Genomic DNA, 12,943 nt, shown 5'->3' on the forward strand with positions numbered 1-12,943 from the left:
AATTATACAAGATTGAGTCTTTCTGGCTGAACACATCTCCATTTTCACTGTGCTTTCTGAATACTAGACCTACAGAATCAATGAACACAAGAAAATGGTTGCAATCCTCAGGGTTTGGTCAGCTGTCACATAACCAGTAGCAACTGAAACTGAAATCTATCCCTGAGGCCCTGCATTAATATGTTAGGATTGCTTTCACAAAGATTTATACAACACAAATGTATTTTCGCACAGTTCTGGGGGCTGGAAGGCCAAGATCAGGTATCTGCAGGTTCAGTTCCTTCTAAGGGCTGTGAGGGAAGGATCTGTTCCAGGCCCCATTCCTCAGTTTGCAGGCGACCACCATATCCCTATCTTCACACAGTCTTCCCTGTGTGTCTAAATTTCCCTTTCATAAAAGGATACCCATCATATTGCATTAAGACAACTCCTAAAGACCCCAATTTAACTTGATTGCCTCTATAAAGACTCTGTCTCCAAGAATTTTTGGTCACATTCTGAGAGTAAGGCTTCAACATATGAATTACTGGGGGATACAGTTCTACTCATAGCAGATCCAAAATCAATTTACATTGATATAAATATATGCTATCAAATGTGTATATATATATATATGCATATATATTTGTGTGTACATAAGCGTGTGTGTGTGTGTCTGCCTTGAAGATGTTATGACTACATTCTTCTCCCAAGAATAATTGTAGGTAGAAGTCACACTGGATCTAGTGAGGATGAGTTTTCCCATGGATTTCTCCCCATGGGTTTTAGAAGAGGGAAAGTAAGAGTTAAGTAACCTGGAACTGGAGGGTGAATAATGCCAAACTAGCTTCTGGTAATCAGCCATTCTGGAGAGGATATAGTCCATGTTCTCTTGAAGAGGAGCAGCAAAAAGGCTGTAATACTCGGATTATCTTATGAGTGGCTATAAAATTAAGTAACTTTTGGAAGGATGGGAGATGTAACTGTGCAGAGTCAGGCTTAGACTACTTGATAATAAAGCTAAGATTGCCCCTTGAGAAAAAAAAAAAAGAGAAGAACTAAGATATCCATAAAGAAATTCCATCAGTCAACACCCCTCCTCCAAGCAACAGCTGAGATCAGAACTCTCCAAGATGGTAGTAATGACTAAGAAGCTCTTTTGGGTGTACGCAGGTTGAAATCTGTTATCAATGCCTTTGCAGGATTCCAGGGGCTACAAATTTCGAAAGGTGCTTTCCATATGCTGATGAGAGAAAAAATGGATTTCCAAGGCTCTGCAGAGAGGGTGCAAGCTAACGGTAACAGAAGCAGCAGGGCTTGGGGGAAAGGAACACTGGCTAGAACTCTGAAGAAAAGCTAAGCAAAGGAAAGACTTCTGACAACACCATGTCAGACATGGGCAGGGTTCTAACCCACATCTCCCGCTCTTCAAGGCTGGGGTATACTGAGCTCATCCACATGCTCAGTCTCAATCCAGTCTTTCACAGACTCAATTTGACTTTAAACAGCAGGTACTTCATGTGGATTAGGCCACTATCCTTGAGTTGAATATCATCACCTCGTATTAGTTCAGGACAAATCATGTGCTTCAGGTGTCATAGCTGGGCTAATGATTCATTCCCAAGATTCATTATATAGTTTGCACATCAGTTGTTGCTACACAGATTCAACTACCAAGTCCTTAATTTGGAAATCTGACCCTACCTTTATGCCTGGGGCCCTGTCTTAGTCTTGACAGTTCCTTCAGAGTTCAGGTAACAATGCCTGACCACTTTATAAGCCAAACCCTGAGCAGTGCTTCAAGTCCTCTGCCTGGGTTTATTTCTCAGTAGAGCCTACAGGTGACCCCAAAACTCTGGAAGAACACCTTCTACCTGGCCACCTCCAGGTAGATTCCTGGCTCCTCTGTTATTGCCATGCTTCATTCTTCTGAGAGATCAGACTTCTCTTTTTATTTATTTATTTATTTGAAAGTCAGAGTTATACAAAGAGAGGAGAGGCAGAGATAGAGAGAGGGAGAGAGAGAAGTTTTCCATCCGCTGGTTCACTCCCCAATTGGTCACAATGGCCGGAGCTGTACCGATCTGAAGCCAGGAGCTTCTTCCGGGTCTCCCACGTGTGTGCAGGGGCCCAAGGATCTGGGCCATCTTCTACTGCTTTCCCAGGCAATAGCAGAGAGCTGGATCAGAAGAGGAGTAGCCAGGTCTCGAACCCTCGCCCATATGGGATGCCGGTGCTGCAGCCCAGGGCGTTAACCCATTGTGCCACAACACTGGCCCCAAGATCAGATTCTTAAGGGAACACGTCACCAGAATCTGCCACATCCCCACAGGTACTCATAAAGAAAATTGAAGGGAATGCTTAAAACACAGCAAAACCATTATGTTTCAGGGTTGAAAAGAAGAAAACAGCAGATACTTCAAAAGTGTCATGAAATTCGATCCAAAGCTTTCCCACAAATTTCCACAATGGCACAAGTGCCTTAATCTGTGCCTGGGAAGGACAACAATTGTCACTCTTGGGCCACTGGTGAAAGCCCACTGCAGCTGGAGGAAGGGAACAGAGAAAAAGCCTATCCCTAGAGGAGAAGTAGGAAATGTACTGCCATCAAAACAACCACTGAAGAGGGAGAAAACACACTCATGAAGGCCACATCTCTGAGGGATAGTTTCTATTGAGAGAGAACTGTCCACAGATCTAATAAAGTGAGGCACTTATTGCCAATTGGTCTAGACTAGCCTTTCAAAAATATTTGTGTATTCAATGACCAGAAAAGAGAGAAATAGTGTCTTTTTTTTTTTTTTTCAGATCAAAGAATGAGTTTGCTCACAGCCCTGGAAGATTTTCAGTGTCTCAAAAACAAGCACACTTGGGGCCAGTGCCGTGGCATAGCGGGTAAAGCCACCACCTGCAGGGCCAGCATCCCATATGGGAGCCAGTTCAAGACCCGGCTGCTCTACTTCTGAACCAGCTCTCTGCTATAGTCTGGGAAAGCATTAGAAAATGGCCCAAGTCCTTGGGCCCCTGCACCCACCTGGGAGACCAGGAAGAAGCTCCTGGCTCCTGGCTTCAGATCAGCATAGCTCCAGCCGCTGCAGCCATCTGGAGAATGAACCAGTGGATGGAAGACCTCTCTCTCTCTCTCCCTCTCTCTCTCTTTCTGCCTCTGCCTCTCTGTAACTCTGCATTTCAAATAAATAAATAAATCTTTAAAAAAGAAATAAAGAAAAGAAAAGAACAAGCACACTTACTTACTGCTCATTATAAAAGTGTGTTCCCTAAGGTCAGAGACCCTCTCCTACAATGTTATCCATATGGGCCATTTGCATCAACTTTGTAAGAATTACTGGCAAAAAGAAATGAGGTAAATACACTAGCACTATGCTGCCTTGTGCCATGAGTGATAAATTTATTTGTTTCAATCCGTGGAGTCTTTCGTCTTAGGCCAGTTTCGTAGTGTGCAAGTAGAATCAAACTTCAGACCATTTATAGTTTTTATTAGCATACAAAAAGGAACAAGGAAAGATCAGACTTCTCATCAGAAATCATGCAAGACAGAATACAATAGGTGAGATATGAAATGTGCTAAAATAAGGCCAGCCTGGTGGCTCACTTGGCTAATCCTCCGCCTGCGGCGCCGGCACCCCGGGGTTCTAGTCCTGGTTGGGGCACCAGATTCTGTCCCGATTGCTCCTCTTCCAGTGCAGCTCTCTGCTGTGGCCTGGGAAGGCAGTGGAGGATGGCCCAAGTGCTTGAGCCCTGCACCCACATGGGAGACCAGGAGGAAGCAGCTGGCTCCTGGCTTCAGATCGGCACAGTGCGCCAGCCGCAGTGCGCTGGCCGTGGCGGCCATTTGGGGGGTGAACCAACAGAAAAGGAAGACCTTTCTCTCTGTTTCTCTCTCTCTCACTGTCTAACTCTGCCTATCAAAAAAAATGTGCTAAAATAAAAACTGTCAACCAAATATTCTATTCTCTACAAAAATAACTTTTTTTGAGGGAGGGAAAAATAAAGACTTTCTCAGACAAATAAAAACTGAACGAATTCATTGCCAGTAGATCTATAATATAAGAACTATCAGAGGGAGTTCTCTGGGAAGAAGGAATATGATACCAGACAGAAACTTTCATTTACTCAAGGCAATGAAGAGTGTTAAAAATAGAGTAAATGAATATGGATTATCTGGGGCACCAATACTTGTCCCAATTATCCCTAAATTTACAATTTCCTTTTGGACACTGAGAACCAGTCACTCTGAGTGGAGTGGAGGGAAAAGCATCAGTACTACAACCAGGCTGGGGAACCAAGAGAGTGTGCACTAATGGTATTGAGGCCAACTGCATCATGCAATTCTGAATTCTTTAACAACTGTACAAAGAATATTCAGCATTGAAGCAATTCAGATCAGGAGGTATTGATGAGTACAAAAAGAATCTGCACTCTACCTAAAGACTTGAACATTTCTGCAGTGGAAACAAATAGAATAAGAAAAAAACGAGACAGGAAAGAAATCCTATGAGAGGGGTAATTAATTCATTCTGGGCGCCTTAAATGTTTCATGGAAGCAAGAAATGAGAGCTCACAATGAGAGGCAATTCTCTTTGTTTCTTTTTGTAGGTAGCACCAAACTTGGAGGGTTTATATATTCACTTGTTCACTTGTACCAGGTACCATTTGGTCTATGCAGATACTTGGTAAGTTTGCTTGGTAACAGGCCATTATTAGTATTCACTAATATCCATGTCTCTTCTTTCTAGGTAGGTGGATGACTATAATCCTCGAACATGCAATTAAGCAGGGCAATATAGCAACTTCTGGCCAATGAGACAGGAGAAAATTTGTATATGTCGCATTCACTCTGAGACTATAAAAGCCTCCGTGTAACAATTTAGCTTCTCTCTCTTTTTTCAAGAACATGGGCTGAACTCTTGTATGGAGTTGGTAGAGCAACAAGATGAAAGCAGTCTGAGTCATCACACCAAGGATAACTGCCCTGGGAAGCTGCCTTGGACCCACGGAGAAGTCCTATAGTGGGGGGGGGGGGGGGGGGTACACGGAGAGAGGGGTATATAAATCACTGGTACAAAAATTAACAAAGAAAAAACTTTTGAAACTTTTCTTTTACCTACAATGCTCTTCAGATCATCAGAATATCTTCTTAGACACAAAAGGAAAGAAAATTAGAAGGCAAAGATTAGAAAGAGAAGGCCGGCGCCGCGGCTCAATAGGTTAATCCTCCGCCTGCAGTGCCGGCACACCAGCTTCTAGTTCTGGTCAGGGCTCTGGATTCTGGTTGCCCCTCTCCCAGGCCAGCTCTCTGCTGTGGCCCGGGAGTACAGTGGAGGATGGCCCAAGTGCTTGGGCCCTGCACCCGCATGGGAGACCAGGAGAAGCACCTGGCTCCTGGCTTCCGATCAGCGCGGTGTGCCGGCCACAGCAGCCATTGGAGGGTGAGCCAACGGTAAAGGAAGACCTTTCTCCCTGTCTCTCTCTCTCTCACTGTCCACTCTGCCTGTCAAAAAAAAAGGGGGGGGGGGGACTCATGAGAAGGGAAAGATTTACCAATTCTTATTTGGTTTTCTACTTTCGCTATGTTGGAGCGTATGAGATCATCATAGGTTCTGAACATGATCATGAGTATAGCTAGGATACTAGGACCAGCCTGCATAATCTCACTGTTTCCCTGTCTCAGAACAATACAATATCAAAACACAAAATCCCTAATGTGATGAAAATCTCTCCAATTCACAATCAGTTGAACATGTTGTGGGCCCACAGCCATAAAGCATTCTCAAGCAGGATCTTTTTTTCAGCATCCTGAATTAACTAGCTGGAATTCCCTTTTAAGTGCCAACCTGCTCAACCTTTGAGAATGCAAAATTTTTCTTTTACTGGGAGACCTGCCTCTCATCATAGAGATGGAACAATGCATTCTTGACTTCTACCAAAAAGCAGGCTTTTTTGATACAATAAGCTCAGAGGAGGGTAAAGACACATCCCAGAGCACTTGTTTCAGAAAGAACATGTGGATGCGGAACATAGACCAAGGCAGCCTGCTGTAGCCCTGGCTGTCACAGTGCTCAACACAGCCCTCTGCAGTGGTTTCAAGGTCTGTCTCAGAAAGAGTAAGTCAACAGAGGAAGCTGCTGCACACATGTAATGGAGCTAATTAAATCCACTGATAAAGAAGGACTCCCTGATGTAGGAATCAAAGATTTGTCCCAAAGTTTCAAAAAATGAAGCCAGAAACATTCTACTGGTACTTCTCAGATTCTTGTTTAAGAAATTACAACACACAACTCAAAGAATATCTTAATTCTGAAATGCACAAAATTAAAGTAAGAATTTGAATGTGCCCTCTTCTAAAGCTTTCCTCAAGGCTGTGGGCAGAATGATCATCTGATATCCCTTCTTTCACTCCTCTATTAGAAATTAGTATCATTAATTTCAGATGTTTGTGGTCATGTTTTATCTGCCCTGCTACACTTTGTACTCCCAAAAGTGATTTGTTCATCTTTATGAACACTAGACTAAGATAATGCCCAGAAAAACATTGATGCTCAATAACCATTTTTGAATGAATTAATAAATATCTAGAAAAAGAGTTTAAGGAAAGCACTGAGAAACAAAACTTCATTATCCTCTTTCCTTCCTGAACAATTCAATCTAAAAGCCATAGGTGGGGCTGAGCAAGACAGACAGATACCAATGAGGGTCGTGGGAATGGAGCAGAGGAGGACCAAAGCACAGTGTCAAAGCCTGAGCTGAAGGGGTTGGAAGACCTTCAAAAGGAAATCTGATGCTGGTCAACAGCCATGTGGAGTAAGGAGTGAATCCATGGAAGTCAGAGTCATTTGGCTTAGTGTTTAAAAAACCTGTGTATCACATTGGAGTACTCGGGTTTGAGTGCCAGCTGGCTCTTAATCAGCTTCCCGCCAATGCAGATCATGAGAGGGAGTAGTGACAGCTCAAGTAGTTGGGTTCCTACTACCCACATGGCAGACCTGAACTGCATTTCCAGCTCCTAATTCTGGCCTCAGCCCCACTCCAACCACTGCAAGCATTTGAGTAGTGAAACAGCAGACAGGTGTGCTATCTCAGTATCTCTCTGTCTCTCAAGTAAATAATATATTTTTCTAAAAATAAAGGAAGGGTATCTCTGCAGAGATCTGCTAAATGCAAAATTCCAATTTCAAGAGGGCTCCTGATGACAAAAGCTAAAAAAAATTAGCTCCAAATGAATAATCACAATTGGATTATAAAATTTGTTGAATAAAATAGAAAACCATAAAAAGATACTGATAATAGTATGTGAATTAGTTGAACTTTGGGAACATTATGTTTTCAGAGTCTTAAGGTGCCTCACCACAAAGTACTTGGTCATCTGGAAGAAAAAAGTAGTAACTTTAGTGGAGAAGACAAGTAGATGCTACCTTAATAAAGTGACAAAGGTGATCAAACAAAGCATTATAAGTAATAAGACAAAACTAAGACTTATAAGAAACTATGCACCGCCTGATAGGAAGCAATGAGAATACAGTGTCATCTGTGTGATATGTCTGCCAAAGTTGCCTATCTGAGGGCAAGTGTTTATCCTAGTGATGAAGACATTGCAAAAGTTGCTCATATCCCATACTGGGGTGCTTACATTCCAGTCCCAGCTCCACTCCCTATTTCAGTTTCCTGATAATGTGTACCCTTGGAAGAAGTGATGATGGCTCAAGCAGTTGGGGCCCTGCCCTGACATGGGAGAGCTGAATGGAGCTCCTGGCTCCTGGCTTTGGCTTAGCCCCAACTGTTAGAGGCATTTAAGGAGTGAACCAATACATGGAAAATGAATCAATCTCTCTCTCTCTTTCTCTCTCTCTCTCTCTTTCTCTCTCTGTAATCATCAGGAAACATCAGACAAATCCAACTTGATGGACATTCTGAAAAAAAAAAAAAAATTGGCCTGTAATCTTCAGTTTCAAGAAGATGGAAGTCAAGGAAAACTGAGGAACTTTGCCAGACTGAAAAAATCAATAGACATGACAACTAGATGTAACATGAGATTCTGGACTTGATCCTTTTGCTGTAATATATATTATTGGGACAGTTAGTAAACAAGTGGTATTTGCAAATTAGATGGTAGTTATACATCAATATTAATTTTCTGACTTCAATGGCTATACTGAAGACATGTCAGAAAATATCTTTCCTTATAGAAAATACACTACAGAATATTCAGAAGTGGTAGGACATTAGAACAATCATGTGCTCTCAAGAGGTTCAGGAAGACAGCTCATTGCATTGTGCTTACAACTTTTCTGTAATTCTTAGAAAAAAAAAGATGTGTTTAAACATAGAGTCTCTGTAGGTCCTGATAATCAGTCATTGCTACAGAACTAGTCCCCATTGGTTCCATAAGAACACCAAATTTACTAAATACCAAAAATAAGACCTTGTAGTCTTATTTCTTTTTCTTTTGCTGTATTTGCAGCATTTCTTTGAATGTAAAAAAAATTAAATATGCATTTTACTTAACAAATATTATAGGGCTTTTTAAACTTCTGAATGGGACTTTGACTTTTTTGAGTAAGAAAAAAATTGTGTTTTGGTTTGGCTCCAATGTTATTTTTAAGTACTGGTGGTAATAGAAAATATAACTTCCTTAAAAATATGATTATTTTGCTAGATCCACGGTTGAGTCCTATGTTTTTACAGACTAATGCAATTAGTTCAGTTGTTCTTGGCTTTTGACATTTTGAACATTAGGTGGAATATTATTGCAGCAGTTAACCACAAACACACATACTCCCTCAGAGGGGTCAATGCAGCTAAAGTATTAGCAGACATTGTACAGGTAGAAGCCTAATTTACCAGCTTCTTTGCTTAACTGGCCATCTTCCTAGAAAGTAATACACCACCTCTGTTTTAAATGCACATTTCTTTGATTCTAGAATTACAGATTTAAATATTTCTGATATAAAGATTAATTTTTCAATCTATTTTAAAATGCCACTGACAAGGTATTGTAACTAGTGTTACAATTTGTCATTGTCTATGCATGCATGAAAACAGTAAAGTCTCTTGGAAGAGATGAAAGAATTTTTCAGGTTAAAGGAGGTCTTCATAAATCCACAAAGGATCATCACTCACCCTCCAAACATCTACCTCTCAAGAACATCAAGCTGTTTACCTTTCAGAGATTCACAAATCAAATAAGAAAAAAGTGAAGCAACAAATTTAGACATGGAATTCTTCAATGTGTCTGAACAGTTTTGTAGCCAATAACTTTCCTAGGAGTAGAGTCCAGAGCAGGACTGTGGGTTACAGAAAGCCATGTGTCATCATGATATTGTACATCACAGTAGACACTGAAAAAAATTATTTAGGAAAAATATATATTAGACTTTGAATGAGACAAGGGTTTAGATCTAAATTTTAAGACATAAATAAACTTTCTCCTTTTTCTTTAAAGATTTACTTATTTATTGTTTTAAAGTCAGAGTTACAAATAGGGAGGAAGAGACAGAGGGAGAGAGATCTTCCATTTGCTGATTCATTCGTCAAATGGCCACAATGGCCAGGTCAAAGCTAGAAGCCACGAGCTTCATCCAGGTCTCCCACATGGGTACAGGGACCCAAGAACTTGGGCCATCCTCCTCTGCTTCCCAGGCACATTAGCAGGGAGCTGGATTGGAAGTGGAGCAACCATATAGAAGTAGAACCTGTGCCCAAATGGGATGCTGGCACTGCAAACAGTGGCTTAACCGGCTGCGCCAAAGCACCGGCCTCAATAAATTTTCACAAATAAACATGGTACTACTGTAAGAAATAAAAACTATCTATACTTAACAGATTTTCATCTATAAAAGCTTTATATCTTATAAATGATGACAGAATTCCTTAAACCAGCTCTGTAGACAATTTTCACTAATATAGTAACTAAAACTGATAATAGTTATTCGCTTTCCAAAGCTAAGAGTATCATGGACAATGGTTGAGAAATAAAGGACCTGAATCAATTTTTTTTTAATAATTCTTGTCCATGATTAATTTTTTTGAAAATCAGAAAGAACCTGAGGCAAAGACAGACATACAGAAAGAGAAAGATCTTCCATCCACTGGTTCATTCCCAAAATGTCCAAAATAGAAGGGGCTGGGCCAGGCTGAAGCCAGGAGCCTAGATCTCCAGTGAGGTCTCCCACATGGCTGGCAGGGATCCAAGTAGTTGAGCTATTACCTGCTGCCTCTGAATACATATCAGCAGAAAGCTAGAATTGGACCCTGAACCAAGACTCAAACCTCAAAGCCAGGCATTCCAGTATGGAATACAGGCATACCAAATTTTGTCTTAACACACTGCATCAAACACTCTCCCCCAAATCTTCACAACTAAAGCCTGCCTGAAAAAATTTCCGGCAGACAATGAGCCTGAGAACATGCTATCGTGCAAAGAGCTTAATGCAATCGTACTTCCTTTTCAGTTTGTAATCATTCATTTCCACTGTACCACTAAAGGACTAGGTAAGATACAAGATCTAACAATGTTCTTGACACACAGTTAGCACTGAATCAATATCTTTTGATTAAATAAACTATTGTGTTGAATTAGTTCATTCAGATACACAAGAATGTATACTGGTGTTTAAGAAAGTGATTATTATCTCTCTGACCTACACTACTTCTAACTTGAAAGACTTTCAGAACTAGATTTTCATTCTATTTATATGACCTTTAAGTGTCTTTCTGTGACACTACTTGAAGGTCTGTGAAAAAATGCATCTCACAGATCATATTCAACCACAAAAGAGACTTGTCAGTTAGACAATTTTATTCTTAAAATAACCAAACACCTGTCTGTTTTGAAAGCTAACCTATAAACCTATTCCTTCTTAGATTATATTTCATTATACTGTTTTGATTAGAATTCTGTTTTACTACACCCTCGGGTGCCAGCATGAAGAGTTGGGCTGATATAAAATTCTGATTCACAGACTAATGAAAGTCTTGATACTCTGCTTCCAACATGACCTTTATCTTCAGTCTGGAACTCTCATTCAAGGAGTTAAAGGTCATACCATGCTCAGGCATTCTTTATCTTCTCTTCTCCCCACCCTCTAGATGTCAGTGTTTATAATCACATAGCAAGTGCTTAATTCAAATTAGACACTAATGCGTTGGGTTTCTCCAGTTTGACTCTTTTTATCTTCAGCAACAGCAAGGTGCCCAGTATCAGCACACATTTGCCATTTATCAGTCACCAGTTTCTCCAGTTTTAGGCTTCCCTTCTGACAAGTATGACAGGCAATTGAATCCAGCAAGAAAGAATTTTTCCTTGCCTGCTGATGAAATTTGCAAAAACAGGAGAAATTACTTCGGCCATGTGAACATGTTACACAAATACAGACTTCTGTTCTTTAAAAAAAAAAAAGACTTCTGAGTCTAGTCCACCAAACTGTTTTGTTTTTGTTTTTGTTTTTGTTTTTGTTTTTGTTTTTGACAGGCAGAGTGGACAGTGAGGGAGAGAGACAGAGAGAAAGTTCTTCCTTTAGCCGTTGGTTCACCCTCCAATGGCCGCCGCGGCCGACGCACTGCAGCCGGCGCACCGCACTGATCCGAAGGCAGGAGCCAGGTGCTTATCCTGGTCTCCCATGGGGTGCAGGGCCCAAGTACTGTTTTAACCTGGTCCACAGATTAGAGAAACCCTAAGACCCTGTAAGACTCTTAGGTGCTTAATTCACAGTTTTTTATACAAAATCAGTAAGCATTAAGTCAGAACTAATGAACCATGTAAGGCATATATTAAACTAAGAGGTGAAAAGAACGCAGAATGTAGAATCAGAAATTCTATTCTTGAATCTCAGTGCTGACATCTCTTCAAGTTAATTAATGGTGTGACTCTTACAGAGACATTTGATCTCTTCATCCTTAAAATTTGAGATGTAATTATACCTAATAACAACAAAATTACTACAATTATTTCACAGGATTGTTTGAGAAATCAAAGCTAATCATATGTGCGCAATATTTGTGGACATGAAATACTATCATTATCACAACATTCTAGAAAATACAAGTCATCATGTTTGTCAGCTCCACAAATGTACTGTACCTCTGAGCATCCCACACAGCAGGAAACCTGAAACAATCCCCAGTGTCCATACTGCAGGGAATCTTCAGGGTTCAAAAAAGACATTCTCCTTAATAGTATATTCATCATTATAAAAAGTAAAGACACAGTTATATAAGATTCTGTAATTAGATAATTTGAAATTGACCTAGGTCTAGTGCAAATATTTTGCTAGGTTCTGTTAGTATTGTTTTTAGTTAATCATAAATGTTAAAATATGTAATGAAGATAATATGTAACACCCACAATTTATGGCAAATTTAAACCAGCAATATGGTATATTTTGTGTAAAGTCTGTTCAGATTACCTTCAAGGAGCCAAAAGTGAGTGGGATTATACATGCCTGATCTATGTAAATGAAGTCAGAATTTAAGGGATACCTGGTGAAGTTATGTCTCATCTCTGGGAATATTTATACAGAAACTAAATAATCCATCGTAGGAAAGGTTGCAGAAGTGGTTTCCCATTTTGATACAAGATTGGTCTATCTACTCTTTATGATTTCAAAGTCAATCTTGATAACTCATGACTTAGTTGGTTTGATCAGTTTGTGTAACTACACTGATAACTATTCAATAGAGTGAACAACACATATAAACTTAACTGAAAACTTTTTAAAGATTCAGATGTCGCACTTTATACTGAATAAATTCTCTTGGACTACTTCTGTTGACAATCCCATACTCTGAATACAATATCTGCCTGGACAGTTCACCAAAAATAATCATTTAAAGTCTGATATCCAAAGTTAAAAATGATGTAGGGAGTAATTTACTCTCATTCATTACTAATTCAAATATAGTGGAGGGAAATTGGGAATCTTTTTCTTCTTTTTGTCTTAAATTTGTT

This window comes from Oryctolagus cuniculus, chromosome 2, assembly GCF_964237555.1.
Source record: "Oryctolagus cuniculus chromosome 2, mOryCun1.1, whole genome shotgun sequence".
Taxonomy (NCBI): domain Eukaryota; kingdom Metazoa; phylum Chordata; class Mammalia; order Lagomorpha; family Leporidae; genus Oryctolagus; species Oryctolagus cuniculus.